The sequence below is a fragment of the Canis aureus genome, chromosome 22, assembly GCF_053574225.1.
Source record: "Canis aureus isolate CA01 chromosome 22, VMU_Caureus_v.1.0, whole genome shotgun sequence".
Taxonomy (NCBI): domain Eukaryota; kingdom Metazoa; phylum Chordata; class Mammalia; order Carnivora; family Canidae; genus Canis; species Canis aureus.
Genome location: NC_135632.1, coordinates 12,770,519 through 12,791,387, shown reverse-complemented (window position 1 = coordinate 12,791,387; position 20,869 = coordinate 12,770,519). Strand labels below are relative to the sequence as shown.

Sequence of the window (20,869 nt, the reverse complement as noted above, 5' to 3'; positions counted from 1 at the left end):
TTTTTGGTGACATGGTTTTGGTTTTCAGATATATCCTCTTGTGACTAAAAAATAACCTCTGAGCAATGGGTTGACCCTCACACAACATATTCAAAGGCAGAAAGAGGTCTTTTTTTTTTTTTTTTTTTTTTTTTTTTTTTACTGTGGATGGAAACACATACCCCAGCAGACTTAAGAGCAAGGTCCCCTTGACCAGCACTGCTTGTAAATCTGTAACCTGGCTGGAAGCAAGGCCCAGGAAGTGAGAATCTGGTATTTTTACCTACAGTGGACAGAGAGCAAAGAAAATTATTAGAATCCATGTCCAAATCGGCAGACTAGTGACGAGCCACTGGGTGGCTCAGCTGTTGAGCACCTGCCTTCGGCTCAGGGAGTGATCCTGGAGTCCCAGGATCGAATCCCACATCGGGCTCCCTGCATGGAGCCTGCTTCTCCTTCTGCCTGTGTCTCTGATTCTCTCTCTCTCTGTGTCTCTCATAAATAAATAAAAATCTTAAAAAAAATAAATTGGCAGACTATTCTGCGATTGTTTATTTGCAGAGAGGTGGAAATTTAGTTAGCAATAGCTGTTTCCAAATGAAGTACTGAATTAGAATCCCAAGTTAAGTTGCTGCTGCTACAAGGCTATTGTACTGTGATGGAAGTCTGTCTTATTTAAGGGTAGGAAACTGAGAAATTCAAGAGGATATAAACATAATTATGTTGTTTGGAATGATTTCATTCAGGCTTCTTATCCTGGTAGTTATTTTGCTTCTAAGCCTGTAAAGGTGAATATTCAAGTAAACACACAAACAGCAAAGCAAACACAAAATTCTAAAAATGGGCAGACCAAAACCTGTTTAAATTTATGATATATAAATATTGAATGATCTCTTTCTTCTTTTATCTTTGTTCATTGTTGAATGGTCTGTCAGCTTCTTTTGAACATTTAAATTCAATTAACATTTACTGAGTTCTTAACATATAGAAGTCCTTATACCAAGCCCTGTAGGAACATAACTAAAATATACTTTTTTTTTTGTGAGGAATGTATCCATAAATGAAACAGATGAATATGTAATTGAGTATAATGCATGATATTAGCCATGCACTTTTACCTGAAGTTTAAACACTTACTATGGAAATAGGTAGTTGAGTCTCTGTAGAATCTGGGGAAGTTTTGTGGAGGACTTGTCTATAGTTTTGCTTTGGAGGATGGACAAAGAGAAACCGGACTCTTGGTCTTTCAGACTGTGGGATCTAAATGAGAGGATGCATCATGGGGCTAGGAAATGTTGAGCAGTTGGGTCTTGGATTTATACAGTTTGCACTAAAGCAGACAAGGGACCTGAAAAGGTACACTGAAGCTAGATTGAAAGCCACACAGAGGAGTATAGAAGCAACATCAAGTTACTGAATATCCCTTACCAAGGCATGATCTCCTCTACACTTAGAACTCCCATGCCGCTGTTCACAAATTACTAATTACTAATATTTGTTGAACACTATATTCTAGTCAACATTCTAAGTACTTTAGACATACATAAATCTTATGAAAACCCTATTAGTTGGTTATTACTATAAATTCATTTTATATATCAAGAAATTTGACACAGGTTAAGGAACTTGCCCAGGATCACACTCTTAACTACCACTTCTGTGGATGAGAAGAAAAATACAGCTATTCCTTTCTTTATATGGATTAGTTACTTATTTCCATTAAAAAAGAAAATGTATATCAATGTAAATATTTACTGTTTGATGGTTTACTGTAGCGAAATTTTAATGTAAACTTCAATTCCTGTGCAGGAAGAGATCTCATAATAAAGGGAGAATAATGCATTAACGATCATAAATCTTTTATCCGGAAGAAAAGTTAGGAGCTGTTTAGAATATTAAAACGTTAACAATATTTGTCATTTAAAACAAAAAGGGAAAGTGTTTATAACATTCGTTTAGTAGATCATGGAACATTGGAATTGAAAGGAACTGCCAGGCCATTTTAAAATTCTATGACAGTTAGCAATGATCTTCTTAACCATTGTATGTATAAAGATACCAAGTGTACATGAAGATGTCGTGGAAACTCACATGCTGCTAGAAGGAGTAGGTAGTGACATCACTACCTTGAAACACTATGGGTAGAACGTATGCATGAATGCCCTGTAACTCCCAAATTCTACCCTACATACATACTCGAGAAGTGCATACATATGTGCATATACACAAAGGTAGCAAAGACTCAGAGCAAAGCTTTTATGCATTTATTGTGTACCTTATAGAAAATCAGTGGTCAGTCTCATTTACTGATCCTTGCAGTTGTTTATGGATACTATCCACATTACATTCTTTTGAACATTTTGAACATTTCTAAAGTCTTTTCCTTACAGCTGATTATATTTATCTGACCTACATTAAAGAATATCCTTAGTAAAATCAGATGACAGATGTCATGTAACAAATTTCCTTTTTCTTTGTTTATTTTTTAGAAAGCAAATGGGATATATGGACTTTGAGTGTGGTCTATAATTCTACATATGTATATCAATGTCTATGTGCTCTTCTTTAAGATAGACTGCATATTTGTATGAGGGAGGAGAATATATAACACCTGCAAGTTCTTTATTGAGGGTCCTTTGATCTAGAAATTATGCTTGATTGTTTGCTTTTCTCTTCCTAGAAAATTTAGAAACATGTCTATTTATATCTCAAATAAAAGCAGAAATAAAATGTGATCAGGTGCCACTTATAAATCATTTATAATTTCTGTTCTGGCAGAAATCAGAATGGGGGTCAGAACACCTGCTGTCTTCCATTGCTAGAAAGGTCAGCCTTGCAGTGTTTTTTCTTGGAGCCTTAGGCAATATCCCCATATGTTTCCAGCCCCTAAACAAGGTACATACTTGGGGCCCAGGGCAGCTGTGAACATTTGAATATCACTTTGGGTGAGGGCTTCCAGCAGAGAAGAGAGTAATGTTGGCATGTCATGTGTTAAGGAATGAAAGGGGAGGGAAACCATGCAGCTGGCTCCTGTTCTTTGATATCCTAGAAGTTCCGCTTATTGGACTTAAAAGAATTCTAGTGTCATCCTGTGAAGAGAATATAAACAGCCTTAAATTTGGCCCTGTTTACTTTTTGCTTTTACCTAGTGCACAATTTCAACTCTATAAGTTGTTTCATAACAAGAAAGACCTTGCTCACATTTTATTTCTGTTTAAACACTAATGGTCTTTTCTCATTCCTAGAGCTTTTCCCATTCAATTCAACAGTTCTTTGTTGAAATTGTGACATGTAATTATACACATTATCATTGCTTTTTATCCTCTCATAGTCATTAGTGCTGTTAACAAATGCTGTGTTTAGGTTTTTTGTTTTTTGTTTTTCTTTTTTTTCTCTCCTGGGCACGTGGTAGGATCTCACTTCCCCATCAATAGATGCCTTACTATGTTCTCTTTTCTTCTGCCTTTCCATTTGGCAATGACTGCTCCATCAGCCTGAGACATAGACTAAGGAAGCCAAATATGTGAGCAGAAGCCTAGCCAACTTGCTGTGGATGTATAGTATAAGTAATATACTTGTGCTGAGATTTTTGAACTTATTTGTTATTGTATTACAACTGAGACTATCCTGACTTCTGCATGGTCAGGGCAATTTTAAGTGTCTCTGGTTTGTCCAAACCATTCCATGATTTTAGTAGTCTTTACTAATATGTATAATTTGTATGGACTGAAGAAAGGCTTGAAATGTTCAAATTTTAGAAGGCTTTTCCTCTTTATGTTATTATGCCAAGTATTACAAACCTAAGTTTTCCAATTTTTTTCAATGTAGGTATATAATTTTAGGTTTTGTAAAATAATTTTCTACTTTATAAACCTCTTTTATGAGCAGATTGTTTGTGGGAGACATACCTGACAGTCTCCTCACCTTTTACAAACTTGTATTCTAAGACATAATAAATTCAAATACTTAAATTTTAGATATGTTTTGTTGATAACATACACATATAGTATGTACACATATTCGGCTTGCTCAAGTGTAACAAATGGACACCTGAATTTGAATTGCTTTTGGCATTCTTTTTTATCCCCCAATATAAAACATATACATAAGCTGAAACCTTTTTAAGTTCATTAATGTTTTCATGTAATACCTTTTTTGATAATTTAAAAAATGTTACACAATAGTTCTCAGAAAACTGTAAATAAAACTTAAATTGAATTTGGAATACTAGTATGATTAATGGATTGTGATTACTCTTCATTTTAGATAGACAACGTATTGTAGGATTTTATAGGTTAGACTAGAATACAGATAGAGAAATTTGCATGTCTAAAAGGCTTAGTTTTCCCGTAACACTTTGAAAAAGTTTATAAAAGCCAGAAGGCTGCTGCCTGGTTTTCAAGAGACTTCATAAAGAACAGATATCATATTGGTGAATTCACCAGAGTCCTTAAAACTGGTGAATAAACCCTGAATGCCAGTGGATTGGTTTGTAATAAGCAAAGTAACTGTTGTATGGATCACAGTATTGGTGATAGCAAAACCAGCTCATTCTGGGTAGCCAAAATATGAAGTGGATTTTTTTGTGATCATAGAATTACAACAAGGATAGTTAGTTAATAACTTAAATGCGTAATAGTTTATAGCTAATTCTGATTCATTTATTTACACAGTGATAGGAATATTTTTGCCAATCTTTCTTGCATACTCCAGTGCAGTTGATGAATGTAATTTTCACACTAAGATGTTTACCTTCATGATTCTCGTTTTCTATAGCAACTCCATTTTGACTGACATTCTTTTTTTCTTTTCTTTCTTTCTTTTCTTTTTTTTTTTTTTTTTCTACTCACAACTTCAGTTTGATTATAATTGGATTTATATGCCTGGAAGCATTTCTGTTTCTTTTATGTGACATTGCTTATCTCTGCTGATTTCCTCTGAGTGGATTTGTCGATAGGGCTTTCCAGTATAATCTATTTCTCTTATTTCCAAATTCTTCTGATTTGTCTCATTTAAATATCTTACTGACAAAAGCAGGTATTGCTTGGATAATAAAGACAATGTTCATACATTCAATTTTTTGATAGCATGTTTTCTTATAAATATAAGCAAATTTCTACTAGTCCTGCAAAACATTTGCCATTTATAAAAATTCATCCATTTGTGAATATTTGTTTTAGTTTCTTTCATTTTTCTCTTTCACGGTTTCTGTTTAGCACAGATGTTCTGTAAAGAATTAGTTCCTGGAGTTCTTGCAAAGAAGCTGCATTGAGGTCTACATTATGTAACACTCATTGATTGCTGAAAATATAATCATCAACTTAATCAGTAAATTTCATTAAAAACCATGCAGATGAAACAATTTGACTAACTCTCCTTTGAGCTACAGAAGAAAAAAATATCTATTAGAAAAATAACAAGCAATCATGAATAAAGTATCTTGTTTTTAATCTAGTCTTTTATAAGATTGTCTCTATTTCTAAATTGTAGTTATTCATTCTGGGAAAATCTGTAGTTTGATTCTAAATGAACACACAAATTACTTTAAGTATGATATAAATTTTTGGAGCTTAACAATGCAGTATTTGCTCTTAAAACTGTTCCTTTCATAACAGCTAAAGGAAGAGAACAAACAATAGTTTCTTCATGTTCTTGGAATAGTCTATCTTGCAAAAGCTGTGGTACAATCCTACACTTATTATCTTTGTCATTCTAATATGATTATTCAACTTCTTATATATTGAGGTGACAAAGGCATTCTTAGAGGTCACACTGAGCTTCACAACACTTCCATTTTCTTTGAACGAAACATTAGGCAGATTCTCTTATTGGTTTTAGCTTAAAATGAGTATGTCTAAAGGATCTCATTTTTGCAAGGAATTAAAAGGTCAGAAGAATAAATCAAAGAGCTCCTAAAATTGAACATAATGCCTATTACTCTCCCAGCACTATAAAAAGGTAACTTTGTCCAGCTATTGTGATAGATTGATTCGAATAATCTCACAAATTGATACTTCACTAAATAGAATAATGCAAACACTGGAAATTCAGCATTCAAGAGCAGTAGCCTTCATTAGCTCACTCAACATGCATTTACTGAGATTTTCCACTGTGTAAAGGTCAGAGAACCACAAAGGGGAATAGAGATCTGTATGTACTGCAGTGTTTTGCAGGTTGCTCTAGGCAAGGAGCACAGAGTCTACAGAAATTAGAGACCAGAAATAAATGTGACAATTTAATTGCAACATAAGTCAGAAAGAGAAAGAAAGTAACACATTTGTACCTCTCATTTTAGTAAGTTAGAGGCATAAATAAAAGTTGTAGAAGATCATAGAAGACACATTTTGAAGACATTTGAGCTTAAGTAAAAGTCACAGGCCAGCAGTTGTGACCATTATTATTTTTTAAAGGTTTATTTATTTATTTTTAGAGAGGTGGGGAGGGGCAGAGGGAAAGAATCTTTCAAGCCGACTCCCCACTGAGCAAGGAGCCCAACCACACAGGGACTAGATCCCACAACCCATGAAGTCATGACCTGAACCAAAACCAAGAGTTGGACATTTAACCAACTGAGTCACCCAGGTGCCCCTGTGATCGTCATTATTAAATGGCATCATGACATCAGAGTGTGAATCTGACCTAGTACCATCACAAAGCTTCTCTAAGGCGAGTTCCTTCAGTCAGTGAAGAAAAGTCACATCTCTTCTGTAAGGAATAGGAAAACTTATTTCTTCCTGGTACATCTGGTAATCCTTCCAGTTTGGGACATGGCAACTTGTTCTTTTATTTTACAGTAAAAGAGACACCTTAGAAGATTGTAATTGTGAGAACATTGAATGAGTTATGTGTTTTGTCCATTTGTTTGCAGAACCACCACTTCAGGAAGGAGAATTGAGTTTAGTATATATGTTTTTCTTGGGTCACTCTTAAAAATTTGTGGTTGACAGAAGTACTGCCTGACAAGTTCCATCTTGGTAACTTTGGTTATAGGACAGAGGGGAAAGCTGATACATAAGATGTTCATTATGTTGAAAATATATGAAGTTACCTAAACAGACCATGTTTAACATCAAATATGGCAATTTAAGATTGAATAGAACTCCTTCTGTTTCATTTTTGGTTGAAGCCCCTAAGACCAAGAATAATGCAGTAGATGTTAACAAGTATCCCACAAGTTTCAAAGAAAGGTGCCAGACCTTTTAACCAAGATGTGCTATAAAAGAGAGCTAATTTGATTTCTCTCATGCTAATGATCACTCACCTCTAGCCATAAAAACATAGAGGCTAGAAAATGAGTGAGTGAAATTTTCTTGGAGACATTATGGGTCCACTGTAGGTTCTCCCTTCTGTTGTGGGGGTAGATTCCTTTCACAGCTCACAAGTGGGAAGAATTTTAGAGGGAATTCCCATCCATCCATCTGGGAGGGAGGCTGAGTGAAGCCATTTTGAAAGGAAATCCATTCAAAATAATTCTGGGTTGACATAGCCCAGTGAGGGCCTCTCTGTGGGTTCTGAGGCTGAGGATGATGCAGGCACCCTGTGCATTATTGGTATTATAGTAGGAGGTGGTAGAGAGGGAATTTCAAAGACTCCCACAAAGGCATTTAGTGGAAAATTCAGCTTGGCACATATGCAAGTCTCATAGGACAAGGACATTATTTCACAAATTGCTCAATATTGTCTTCTCTTCAACCTCCTCTCACCTGGGATCCTACCCTGGAGAGATTATATGCTTGAATTTGTTGCTTCTGACACAAAGCAAAAAGCACAGTGATTATGACAGCCCAGTATGCATTAATAATTGTCTTTCCAAATAATGCTTATAGTTTTTTTAGACACAAAATAGATATCTATCTAGAATATTGAGGGTACATGTGTGCGCACACAAATACAACACATGGTTTTTAGATTTCAGACAGAATTTTGCCCCTGGCATATATAGGAGCTGTCTTCACATAGCAACAGATGTTACTACAAGACATGATTTGGATAGCCTTACTGAGGATTTTTTTTTCCCCACTATCTTACTTTTGCTCTTGCTTTCATTTTTGTCCTCTCTCTCACTGTTTCTATTTATTTATTTATGTTTGTTTGTTTGTTTGTTGAACTCCTCCTATGGCAAGTTTAGGTTTCAAGTCATTGGAGGAGCCTGCCACTCACTGCACTGTCCAGGCAGTTAGATTTCTAACACATGTCCCAGCTTTGCTTGGGTTTGCTCCCCCTTCAGCTTTACTCTGGGAATTCCTATCCTCACACTAGAGGACTGCTCCTCCCCACTTCATTATCTTCTGAAAGAAGAGTTATCTTTTCAGAAAGCTTTGCTTTGGCCAGGCTTATGTAAAACAAATAGTATTCAGTTGGGATGACCTTTTGGAATGGCCCAAGGAATATCCAGTAGATGTAAAATAAAGGTAACATTTACAAGGCTTCTGAATGTATGTAGATTCCATAATGATCCAGTTCCACATGATAAGTTAAAATGTTTTCATCTGTTGAGATCTGACCACTAGTGATACCTTGTATGAGCTCTTTGACCTTCACTTCTGATTGATTTGTGTGACTGAGTCTGCACATTACATTTAGTTTCATCTCTCCTGTGATTCTTATCGTCATGACTGCAGTGCATCTGAAAATTGTCTCTGAAGTCCACTAAAATTAGGCATAGAAGACACATACATGCACACACACAACCAACTCAAAGAATTGCACAGAAATTGAGGAGAATATGGTTTCATGTCTAGAAACCCAGTTTATTGATGGGAAAAATGCATTTACGAATAAAATGATCTTATCAGAAGCTATCTTTGAGGTGTCCCTTCCCAATTATTCTTATACGACACCTATGGAAAATGATAATGTCATTGTCTACTCAAATCCGTGGAAGAGGCGGCTCCTGAGACATCTACACCACAGCACATCTGTAGCCCATTCCCTGCTCTCAGGTTTAGAGGCTCTGTTTCAGGGATTATTGCCAGGACTGGCTTCATTTAAGGTTTTTGTAAGTGTTTGGGAAGATGAAGTGCCTAGTAAAATCTTCAAGTTCACAGATGACACTAAGCTTCTCTGGGTAATTAAATGTCAGGCTGATAAGGATAAACTGCAGAAAAATCTTTCCTGCTTATGTGAGAGGTCAGGACATGAAGATGAACATCACCAGAGATGTGTGAATGTTGTAGAATAAGAAAAATAATATAAATCCCACTATATGGATGATGACCTTTGAGCATCAGTGATGACACAGTATAGAGATTCTAGTGTTGTTACCTTCTTTCTCTGGAAACTTCCACTTGAAGTCTGCAGTGACAAAAACAGTTACTATAATCCTATGAATTATTAGGCTATTGCAGAGGACGTAGAAACATCAGTAGCAATCCAAACACTTTCACATATGTTCTTCTATTTCATCCTAAAAACAATCCTGTGTGATAACTTTTAATGCATTTTACAAGTAAGGAAATGGGGGCTCAGTGGCATCAAGGCTTGTATAGTTAGTTCTGGATGCTGTTTCTAAAGAAAATGAAAGTGACAAATGTTCAGAAATGGACATTTCAAACAAGGATTGAGAATCTGAAAAACTGGGGAGGAAAAGGGATTTCTATAGGAAAATACATTTTAAAAAGAAGGAATCTTTCATCTGGAAAAATTACTTGAATACTGAATGTAATATGGCTTTTGAGTGAAGTTCTAGAATTCCAGATTTAATTTAAAAATTGTATGATGCTTAAAATAGTGTGTCAGTTTCTAGAGCCGCCATAACAAAGCACATAAACTGGGTAGCTTAAAAAGCCAAAATTTATTGTCTCACAGTTCTGGAGGTTAGAAGTCCAAGATCAAAGTGTCAGCAGGATTGGTTCCTTCAAGGGTTGTGAGAAAGAATATCTTCTGGTCCTCTTCTTCCTATATCTCTTCATATTTTATTCCTTCTATGGCTATCTCTGTGTCCAAATTTTCTTTTTTTCTTTTAATTTTTTTTTATGAGGACACCAGTTATACTGGATTTGGGCCCACCCTAATATCTCATCTTTTTTTTATGTCTACAATGAACCCATTTCCAAATAAGGTCCTATTTTGAGTTATTGGGAGTTAGGCTTCAATGTACAGATTTTGGAGGGACACAATTCCATCCATAATAAATGACAGCATTATGCAATGAATGATACACCTATGAAAGTTATTACTCTGAATAGGAACAAGATCTAAAGACTTTATATGTCACTGAAAAACAAAACATCCAGAGAGAGAGAGCGTGCGCACGTTAAGCCAATAAGATGATTGATGTGGGTGGGGGCAGAAGAACAGGTATGTGATGGAATCTTAGTATTTTAACACTGGAGAGTTACAGAAAACCACAGGGATCAATCACTGTTTTTACACAGTTGAGCAATATTTACAAGGAAGGTTCTACTCTTTTTATCTAACAACAACGTAACCAATTGACTTCATCTAATTCAGCATTACTATTGGTATTTATTTGTTCCAGTTTTTTTAATCCCCTAAAATATTAATTCCCAAATATTTAAAAATGTGGTTTACCACCCAACCCAAATAATCTCAATTCTTTGAATGTATAATGGAAACGGCAGGCTTAGTTTTCTCTGTCAGATAAAAATCAAAACAAAAACATTTTAGACACATTTATAGTGGGTACTTTATAATACAGTTTCTAAGATGAAACTCAACCACACTTGCCCATAAAATTAAAGAAGCACTTCAATTAAAGTTTATTTTATTTGGGGTGCATTCAACCTCATGTCTCCATGTCACCTGTTATGTATGTCACAGTGGGCTAGGAGATATCTTAAAGTATGTAATGTAGCAAGAGAATTACAATTATTCTTTACCATATAGAAGTAAGACATGAAATGAGAAAGAAAGGTAAAAATAAATTTTCATTTATTTGTTACTGCATCCATCCTCTCAAGGCAATATCATTAGTTAAAAATGACTTTCCATTTAGTGTTTATAATAATGATTCCTCATGCCTGGATCTGCATTATGATTGTTTTATTAAGGATATTGTCTATTAATATCTGGATTTCAAAATGTCTCTGATTATTTTCAGTTTATATTGATCCTCGAGTACAGGACTGAATAGATTCAGTCGTATTCTCAGCTTAAGTGTCTTGTCTGGTTCCTGACGTGCCTAGTGGCTGGGGGTTGATTGACAGCTTTGGCAATGCCTAGGTAAACAGCAGGCAAACCTCATAGCACTCAGGAATTGGAGATATTTAAATGCAGTTCTTGTATCCAGTTTTTAAATAGAAATATCCTGCTTACTAAGGACTGAGCTAGATTGACTTTTTCTGTGGAACAGGGAGAACATTGAAATTGTGGACGACAGTTTGGAATGCTTTCTGGAAAGGGAGTGATGACTAGACCAGGCACTGAATGGAATCTGTATTTGGCCTAGAATATCTCGGATCCGAGTGTGTGAGATAGAGAGGGTTGCAGTGGACAAGGATCAGTGGTGACAGACATTAAGGGTCAAGGTGCAAGGGGCTCTGCCGCCAAGATAAGAAGATCAGAGGTATCCCTTTGGACATTTAAAGGAAGAACTCTTTGAGTCAATTTAAAAGAGATCATGAAACATTTTTCTTTTTAGTATGAGTGAATTTTAGCTCTTAAAATTGGAGTATAGAAAGAAGAAAGCAATATTTTTTTCTGGTAAAATATAGTGTGACCAATATACACACTATCCAAACACAACTAGGTAACTTTTTTTTTAATCTAGTTAACATTTTGATCAGTTTCTTCCCAGGCTGCATGTATGTTCATATGTATTTGTGATTATGTGTTTCCAGTACTGCAATCAAACCACTCAAATTTATTTTATTATATTTTAATTCCAGTGTAGTTAACATACAGTGTTATTCATTTACATTTTTGAAATCTTGGGGCCTCTGGGTGGCTCAGTGGTTGAGCGTCTGCCTTTGGCTCAGGTCCTGATCGAGTCCTGCATTGGGCTCCCTGCGGGGAGCCTGCTTCTCCCTCTGCCTATGTCACTACCTCTCTCTCTTGTCTTTCATTAATAAATAAATAGGATCTTTTTAAAAAAAGAAGAGAAAAATAAATTTTTGAATTCTTGATTCTTCATGAAATACCAAATATCTTTTTATGTTAACATTATATATAAAGCCACCCATAACTTTTAGAGGTAGATACATCTTATATTTTGTTTTGACTCTTCTTTTTCTTTCTGTAACCTACCCAGTCTTTTTCAATTCTATCAGAATGGCTAATACAGAAATACTTTACAAATTACAAATCTGCACTTATGTTTCAGATTTTACATATTCAAATATTAACCATTTAGATGCCTATTAGTGTATTAACATATTGATAATCAATGAGTTAATTCATTCGTGAAGATCTTAGTATGTGTTGGGTGGTGTTCTGAGTACCAAGAGTTGAATTAAAAAAAAAGATGGTGAGGAGGGATCCCTGGGTGGCTCAGCAGTTTGGTGCCTGCCTTTGGCCCAGGGCATGATCCTGGAGTCTCAGGATCGAGTCCCATGTTGGGTTCCCTGCATGGAGCCTGCTTCTCCCTCTGCTTGTATCTCTGCCTCTCTCTCTCTCTCTCTCTCTCTCTCTATGTCTCTCATGAATAAATGAATAAAATAAAATAAAAAAAAAAGAACTGAAGCAGGAATTGGAAAGGGATGAAAAGTCTACATTTTGAAGGTTCTTAAGTGTAAATGTAAGCTTGAGGCATTTATTTCCAGTCTATATTCTATACCCCTATTAAATAGTCTCATAGCATTCTGCTTTTAACACTCATCAGAGTCGTAGTTAATGAGCTATTGAAGTGATTATTTTATTTAGCGTCTGCATTAGTTTTCTTTTGCAGCTGTGACAAATTACTACACGCTTAGTGGCTTTTAAAACAACTTTGGATTATTATTTTATGGTTCTGTAGGTCAGAAATCTGGTGTGAGTCTCACTGAGCTAAGATCAAGGTGTTGGCAGGGTACATTTCTCCTGTAAATTCTAGGGGAGAACATGTTTTCTTGCCTTTTCCATTTCTAGAACTGCTTGTTTTCTTAGCTCGTGCCTTCTCTCCTCAGTCTTCAAAACCACACTCTGGTTGTCAAGTACTCCTGCCATCTCTCTGGATGTCTTTTCCACATTTAAGGTCCCTTTACCCTGGGCCCACCCAGATGATCCAGGATAATCTTATTTTAAGGTCAGCTGATTAGCAAAGTTAAGTCGATCTTCTCCCCTATTGTCCTTCATCATGTAACTAACATATTTACAGATTTGAGGGAGCAGAATGTGGACACTGTTGAGGGCCATTATTCTGCTCACCAAAGTGTTTTTTTTTTTTCCCCCAACATATAAATTTCATGTAGCAAACTCTGTATCCGCTCTCCTTTTTTAATTACAGAGGCTTTGTTATACCCTGTGTGGCAGTTGCTCAGCTAATAACTTTCAATTCCTTGACCTTCACAGTAGTACAGGGGCATAATGTAGCACTGTTCTGGCAAAGGAGTTATACGAGGAAGTCTGTTGAGCAATTCCTGCGGAGATTTTACTATCCTGATAAGAAGTATCACCCTTTTATCCTTGTAGTGCTGCCTTAGAGTCTAAAGAATTATCATCATGTGGCCAAGAATGGTAGGAATGAAAACACCAAAAGCTTCTGTATTAAGGAAAAGAAGTAAAAACATGAAAAGAGCTTTGGTCACTGATGACATTGTTTAGCTCACCTATTGTATCAATCCAAGGCTTGCCTCTCTTGGACTTCATGTACTTGAGAAAAAATATTCATTATGTGCTTTCACTATTCTACTAGGCTTTTTAATTACTTACAGCCACATGAAATCTTACTTCATAGCCTCTATGGAAGCAGGCACATTTTTTTTCCTTGTTTACACCTGTATTTCCAAAGCCCAGGGCAGAACATAACATCTGTTAGGAATCCTAATTAATAAATAAATTAACCTTAGTTAAATTTCTCTTGAGATTTCGACTATTGATCTGTACCTAAAGAGTAACTGGACATTAACTAGTTTAAGAAGAAAGAGTGAGTAGACATCTGAAACAAACTATTTGTCAATGTTCTGAAGTGGGGGTGAACTTATATTTAGGGAAATAATAAAAAGTGTTGAGTATAAAATAATGGGAAAGATCTGCGCACAGATCACACAAGACCACCATAGGCCATGTTAAGGATTTCTTTTTTTTTTTTTTTTTCCTAATTCTAAGTATATCGATAAGAGCCTGACAGATTTTAGTGAGATTCTCATATTTGCGTTTTTAAGCATTTTCTTTGTAGTGTAGTTAACATATAGTGCTATGATATTTTTAGGTGTACAGTATAGTGATCCAACAGCTCCATACATTATTCAGTGCTCAAGAAGACAAGTACATTCCTTTTCACCTATTTCACCCATTCTCCCCATGCACCCTTCCTCTGGTAACCCATCCATTTGTTCCCTATAGTTAAGGGTCTGATTTTTTATTTTTCTTCTTTTTCCTTTTGTTCACTTGTTTTGTTTCTTAAATTCCACATACAAGTGAAATCCTATGACATTTGTCTTTCTCTGACTGGCTTATTTCACTTAGCATTATATTTTGTAGATCCATCCATGTTGTTGCAAAGGGCAAGATAACATTTTTTTATGGCTGAATAATATTCTAGTGTGTGTGTGTGTGTGTGTGTACACACTACATCTTCTGTATCCATTCATCTATCAGTGGACACTCGGGCTGCTTCCATAATTTGGCTATTGTAGATAATGCTGCTATAAACATAGGGTTGTGTATATCTTTCCAAATTAATGTTTTTTATATTTTTTGGGTAAATACCCAGTAGTGTGGTTAGTGGATCATAGGGTGGCTCTATTTTTAATTTTTTGAGGAACCTCCATACTGTCTTCCACAGTGGCTGCACTAGTTTGTGTTCCCATCAACAGTGCAAAAGGGTTCCTTCTTTCCCATACCCTTGCCAATTCTTTTTTCCTGTTTTTGATTTTAGCCACTCTGACAGATGTGAGGTGATATCTCAGATTGTAGTTTTGATCTGTATTTACCTGATGAGGAGTGATGTTGAAAATCTTTTCATGTCGTCTTTGGAGAAATGGTTGTTCATGTCTCTGACCATTTTTTAATTGTTTTTTAGTGTTGTGCTGTATAAGTTCTTTGTATATTTTGAATAATAACCCTTTATCAGATACATGATGTGCAAATATTTTTTCCCATTCAGTAAATTGTTTTTTAGTTTTGTTGGTTGTTTCCTTCTCTGTGTAGAAGCTTTTTACTTTGATGTCATCCCAGTAGTTTCTTTGCTTTTGTTTCCCTTGCCTCAGGAGATTTATCCAGAAGGATGTTGCTATGGCCAGTGTCAGAGAAATGACTGCCTGTGTTCCACTCTAGGATTTTTATTGTTTCAGGTCTCAATTTAAGTCTTTAATCCATTTTGAGTTTATTTTTGTGTATAGTATAAGAAAACGATTAAGTTTCATTCTTTTGCTTGTAGATGTCCATTTCCCAGTACCATTTATTGAAGAGATGTTTTTTTTTTTTCCAGTGTATATTCTTGCCTCCTGTGTTGATGATCAATTGACCATGTAATTGTGGGTTTACATATGGCTTTTGTATTCTGTTTTATTGTTTTATGTATCTGTTTTTGTGCCAATACCATAGTGTTTGAATTACTACAGCTTTGAAATATAATTTGAAGTCTGGAATTGTGATACCTCTAGTTCTGCTTTTCTTTTTCAAAATTTCTTTGGTTATTAGAATCTTTTATGATTCCATACAAAGTTTAGGATTGTTTATTCTGATTCTGTGAAGAATACTGTTGGTATTTTGATAGGGATTGCATTAAATCTTTAGATTGCTTTGGGTAATATAGACATTTTAACAGTATTTGTTCTCTCTTTCTCTCTCTCTTTTTAAATAGTATTTGTTCTTCCAATCCATGAGCATGGAATGTCTATTTCCTTGTGTTGCCTTCATCTCTTTCATCAGTGTTTTATAGTTTTCAGAGTACAGATCTTTCACCTCTTTGGTTAAGTTTTACCTAGATGTTTTATTATTTTTGGTGCAATTACAAATGAGATTGTTTTCTTAATTTCTCTTTCTGCTGCTTCATTATTAGCATATAGAAATGCAACAGATTTCTACACATTGATTTTGTATCCTGCAACTTTATTTAATTCATTTATCAGTCCTAGTAGTTATTTTGGAGTGTTTATGGTTTTCTGTGTATAGTATCATGTCATCTGCAAAGAGTGAAAGTTTTACTTCTTCCTTACCAATTTGGATGGCCTTTTATTTCTTTTTCTTGTCAAATTGCTGAGGTTAGGACTTCCAGTACTATGTTGAATCAAAGTGGTAAGAGTGGACATCCTTGTCTTGTTCCTGATTTTAGGGGAAAAGCTCTCAGTTCTCCCCATTGAGTATGATGTTAGCCATGGGTTTTTCATATAAAACATCTATTATGTTGAGGTATATTCCCTCTAAACCTACATTGGTGAGGGTTTTTATCATGAATGTAATATTGTACTTTGTCAAATGCTTTCTCTGCATCTATTGAATTAATCATATAATTTTTACCCTTTCTTTTATTGATATGATGTATCATGTCAATTGATTTGTGGATATTGGATTACCTTTGAATCTAGGAATAAGTCTCACCTGATTGTGGTAAATGATTTTTTTAATGTATTGTTGGATTTGTTTTGCTAGTATTTGTTGAGGATTTTTTGCATCTATGTTCATCAGATATTGGCTTCTAGTTTTGTTTTGTTTTTGTGGTGTCTTTGTCTGGTTTTGGTATCAGGATAGTACTGGCCTCATAGAATGAATTTGGAAGTCTTCCTCTTCTGCTTTTTTGGAAAAAAAATTGAGAATAGATATTAATGTTTCTTTAAATGTTTGGGAGAATTCACATGTGAATCCATCTGGCCTGGACTTTGTTGGGAGTGTTTTGATTACTGATTCAATTCCACTGCTGGCAATCGGTCTGTTCAAATTTTCTATTTCTTCCTGATTCGGTTTTAAGAGGTTACATGTTTCTAGGAATTTAACAGTTTCTTCTAGATTGTCCAGTTTGTTGGCATCATATTTGTATTTTTGAAGCTTCTTTGGGCTGCTGTGTGAAGAAAGGCAGGTAAATGCTTTAAGAAAGATCAGGAGAGAGCAGCCTGGGTGGCTCAGTGGTTTATTGCCGCCTTCAGCCCAGGTTGTGATCCTGGACACCCGGGATTGAGTCCCGTTTTGGGCTCCCTGGGATTGAGTCCCGTTTCGGGCTCCCTGTGTGGAGTCTGCTTTTCCCTCTGCATGTGTCTCTGTCTCTTTCGCGTGTGCTCTGTGTCTCTCGTGAATAAATAAATAAAATGAAAAAAGATCAAGAGAATATGGGAACTGTCTAGGTGAGAGATAATGAGGGCCTAATGTGATCTGGTGATCCAGATATGGAGAGAAATGCATGGATTGGAGAGATATTAGGGAGTTAGATTGGTAGGACCTAGCACTTGACTGGATACAAGGATAGGAGAGGGAAGGGTGGGGTTTTACCTCAGACTCTGATAATGTGTGTGGGAGGATTGCAAGTGTTTCTGCAACAGTAACATTCTGGCATTGCTCTGTTGAAGGTCTTAGATTTTTTTTTTTTTTTTTAATTGAATGCTTGCCATGGACCACGTTAGTAAGCACAGGACTAGGGCATAAATATATATTAGAATACTTCAGAGCCTAGGATGAATTACAAGTGGGGATGAGTGGCTGAAGATAATACAGAACTTGGTTTAGAGCCAGGGCTGTGAAACACTTTATAATCTACCTTAATAAATTTGTTTTTTGTTTTGTTTTTTTTTTCTTTGACATGTACTTATCGAGTGCACTATCTGGAACTATGGACATGAAGATAAATACCCTGCTTTTAATGAGCCCAGAACCTAGCACAGAGATTTCTCATTTGATACCTGAGTGGGTCACAGGTAAGCTGAACTAAGACACCTCAGCAATCAGGGCAGCCAGGCAAGCTCCTCCACTTACACCTGTGTGACATGTATATGTATGATTTTCTGAGAGTGCTGTATAAAATTTCATGATTCCCTAGTCTTGGAGACAAGTTAGACAGACTAAGGATAGTAAGAATAACAACAATAGTAATGATATAGTACAATGTAATGATACAATAGGAGAATATTAATATTTAAAAAAACCTGCTGAGAGATGGTTTGGGTGACATTTTAAAAGCAAATATTCTCCAGGAGCTGGAAAAAGTGGTACCTATCCTTCTGGAAGCTTCGAGCCTAAAAATTCCATTAGACTTCTAACTATAAAATACATCACTGTTTTTTCAATAACTGCCTATTTTTTCAGGTAAAATGACATGAAGCATCTTCCATCATATTTCATCAGCTGATGAATTTTGAGAATGTAGTAGCTACAGAATGGATGGCAATGTAATAATATGTACTCTTCCTGCTCCTGGGTAAGAAATGGATATGGAGAGGTGATGTAGCTTCTTGTTAAGTTGAACTTGAGTGTTTCCTGATGTGATATCATAGTCTTTCATTATTTACTTCCTTCAGCTTCTGAAAGTTTAAGCTATAGCTGAGAAGTTTCCAGTGCTTTTTAGTGAAAGAATCATCCTTCTATAGCTCCTAGAACTGTATGTTGGCCTGTTAAAATCATTATTTCTCTCCACAGATTTGCTGTATATATCAAATAGCGTTGTGTTTTAAATGTTTTTGGTACATAAGCACTTTATTACTTCTGGATGATTCTATTGTTTTGCCACTCTTTCTTCCTTGCTCAGGGAAGTATTTGGAAGTTCATATAAAATGACCATTGATTAAATCCACTTTCAACATGACCATCCTATGAAACATTCAATAGATTCCACAAGGTTTTAAGTTGTGATTTTAAATTTAACTCAAATAGATAAGGGAATCCCTTGGAGTGATTGCAACAGTTAAACTTGAAACTGGGTCTAAAGACTCATTTAGTTTGTTGTATTACTAAAAGTGAAAATAAACTTGAAGCTATTTATAACATAATTCATGGCAGGTCATTAATGTATCACATTATGATGGGAATGACATCCAGATATGTTGAGCTGCTTGCAAACCCCTCTTCTGTAGTGTCAGCAGTTGGTAACAATGTCAAAGTTTGTTACTATCTTTTCCAGTGCCACAGATGTATTATTAATCCTCTGAGATTTTAATAATGAGGATTCAGTTTGGGCCTCAAAGCCCAGGTCTGAGCTCTCCCTGCCCTTCTTCAGGGTGCTTAAATCACAAATGGAGCTTTTCTAGACTTTTAGCATTTAGTGGAAAAACCCTTCTTCCATTTCACAAATGTACGATGTAGACGATGTAGGCTTTTATACACAATCACTATGATAGAGCTCCTAGCCACATCAGTCCACTGTTATAATCAAGCATTTTGTGATAAGAGTATTTTAAACCATCTTGACAAATGCTTATAATTATAATAGTTATCATATGGAGCACTCAGTATCCTCAAAGGAATTTAAGTATATGATAGAATCTTCCTTTTAAAGAGTTTATCAGCCAGCAGATTTCCATTCTTATGTATGGAAAGTGCATTTTAGATACATAAAACCACAATAAATGAGCTCTTAACTATGTCAACTGTTGTAGTAATCAAGCCCCTTTCTTTCCAGAGTATTTAAACTATCTCATTAAGTATACTTTTCGAGGATATAATGACATTCCTCCACATAATCAAGGAGAATGTCTTGCATTTATACCCTTTCTTATTAGATTCCAGAGTTTTAGAAGTTTGATCACTAGGATAAATAGATCGCCAGTGCTCCTCAACCCCCTTTACCTATTTGTCAATTCTAATGGCTAGAGAAAGATAATTTGCCAAATTGAGAGAGTTACTGTGAGGCTGGAGGGAAGCGCAGGACAAAGTAAGCAAATTTACAACCTGTCGCCCTTAAAGGCTCTGAGGAATAACTCATGAGCTCTTGAAGCCAGTGTCAGTTGCATGGCCCAGAAACATGGGCATTTCTTATATAAATCCTCAAACATTCATCTTGATTTAAAAATATGGGAATCTTTGACCAGAATATTCCACTAAGGCTCAGGCTGTCAAGCACATTCAGAGTAAGACAAGGCATGTGGTGTGCAGACTTGAGTCAGCTCCTGGTCTGTTCATATTTCCGGGTTAAGTATCAGATATGGATCCAGCTTGTCTCTGACCTAAATTTCCGAGGTTGAGAATCCAAGACTGTTTTTCAGATCTTCTGATTCTTTCAGTGATGTTTCCTATAGCAGGCAAAAAATATGAGATGTGATGCAAAAGAATGAGGTATCTGGAATTTGTGGAATCAGACTTATTATTGTATTGTTTTGTTTTGACTTTTTTTTTTTTAAATTTGTTTGTTTGTTTATTATTTATTTATTTATTTATTTTAGAGAGAGAGGCAGAGGGAGAAGCAGGCTCCATGCAGGGAGTCTGATGTGGGACTTGTTCCCTGGTCTCTAGGGTTACGCCATGGGCTGAAGGCGGCGCTAAACTGCTAAGCCATGGGGGCTGCCCTTGTTTTGACTTTTCAAGTCAACATTTTACTTCAGCCTCTGTTACGGATTTCTTTCATACTTACAGATCCATAGTAGGGGATAGGATAAATTACTGATTGAAAAAGTCAAAGTGATGAAGTAATGATTATATATACACACACATTATATGAATATATCTGTATATATTTATATATATTACAGATTATATGTATAAGTATATATATATACATCCCTAAAGCCATTATTGAAGGAATGCTATCCAGTTTTAAATAATAAAAACAAGTTTTAAATTGCTTGCTCATCTGAATTTTTGATAATATGATTATAAATAGTTAAAGATGAGTTTAAGTATTTTTTATAGTTTTCTTTTCATCCTGAGTGTC

The 20,869-nt window shown here is 35.6% G+C and overlaps 1 long non-coding RNA gene across 12 annotated transcripts in view; it reads left to right on the top strand.

Moving 5' to 3' along the window:
* LOC144293764 (uncharacterized) overlaps window positions 1-20,869 on the top strand; it is a 147,985-nt gene that overhangs the window by 99,780 nt on the left and 27,336 nt on the right. For all 12 annotated transcript variants that reach the window (XR_013361032.1, XR_013361030.1, XR_013361033.1 and 9 more), the window contains 2 exons: window positions 17,824-17,924; window positions 18,313-18,424. This is a non-coding gene — a long non-coding RNA (uncharacterized LOC144293764). The remainder of the gene's footprint in view (window positions 1-17,823; window positions 17,925-18,312; window positions 18,425-20,869) is intronic.